Here is a 768-nt window from a genome sequence, read left to right on the forward strand (position 1 = left end):
TCGTACTTCCGCCTCACGCGGGAACACGGACGCTCTAAATACTTCGAATTCCAATGCCAGTATATTGTAAACCACGGGTTCTTTAATGCTAGCGGGTCGTCGCGACCCTAGTTAACATCATGGTGCACGTCTCGTGACGGGTGTCACGGCGTAGTTAAATGTATGCGATACATTTCTCAAATATAAGCGCTCAGTCATCTGTACATCATGGTAGGTTCCCACGACGTGCAATATGCGTTCAACTTATCAATGTTCATGTGTCCTGCAGTTCACATTATGACGCGCAGTTAGCTGCGGTCTTCATCGATCCATGAGCCGAGTGATCCACTGCCGAGGGTGACTAACTTGCGTAAGCCGCCGCTGTGCGCGTATACCCGTTCCCCGTAGGGAGGAGCAAGCCGCCGCTTAGAGACGAAGCATAAAGTGTCCTCATTCCACATAGGGCAAGCTGGATGAATCCATTTTACCCAGGACGGCCGAAGCGGCGTGGACCAGGGGAGAACTGAACCTTATACTTCACACCACAGTAAGTCTACGTGTCCTCTTCCACATAGGGCAAGCTAGAACTAACTATCTTACCCAGGACTGCCGAAGCAGCGTGGACCAGGGGAGGAACACACTTTTCATGGAAACGTAAGGCATCCATGACTGCCATAACGTAAGCCGCCGCTGTGCGCGTATACCCGTTCCCCGTAGGGAGGAGCAAGCCGCCGCTTAGAGACGAAGCATAAAGTGTCCTCATTCCACATAGGGCAAGCTGGATGAATC

General features: G+C 52.0%; 1 non-coding gene across 1 annotated transcript; it reads right to left on the bottom strand.

Moving 5' to 3' along the window:
* Positions 1–184: 184 nt before the first annotated feature.
* On the bottom strand, positions 185–339 carry LOC131270265 (5.8S ribosomal RNA). Its single transcript, XR_009179372.1, has one exon. It is a non-coding gene; the product is annotated as a 5.8S ribosomal RNA (ribosomal RNA).
* Between the last annotated feature and the right edge of the window lie 429 nt (positions 340–768).

This window comes from Anopheles coustani, assembly GCF_943734705.1.
Source record: "Anopheles coustani chromosome X unlocalized genomic scaffold, idAnoCousDA_361_x.2 X_unloc_2, whole genome shotgun sequence".
Classification (NCBI taxonomy): domain Eukaryota; kingdom Metazoa; phylum Arthropoda; class Insecta; order Diptera; family Culicidae; genus Anopheles; species Anopheles coustani.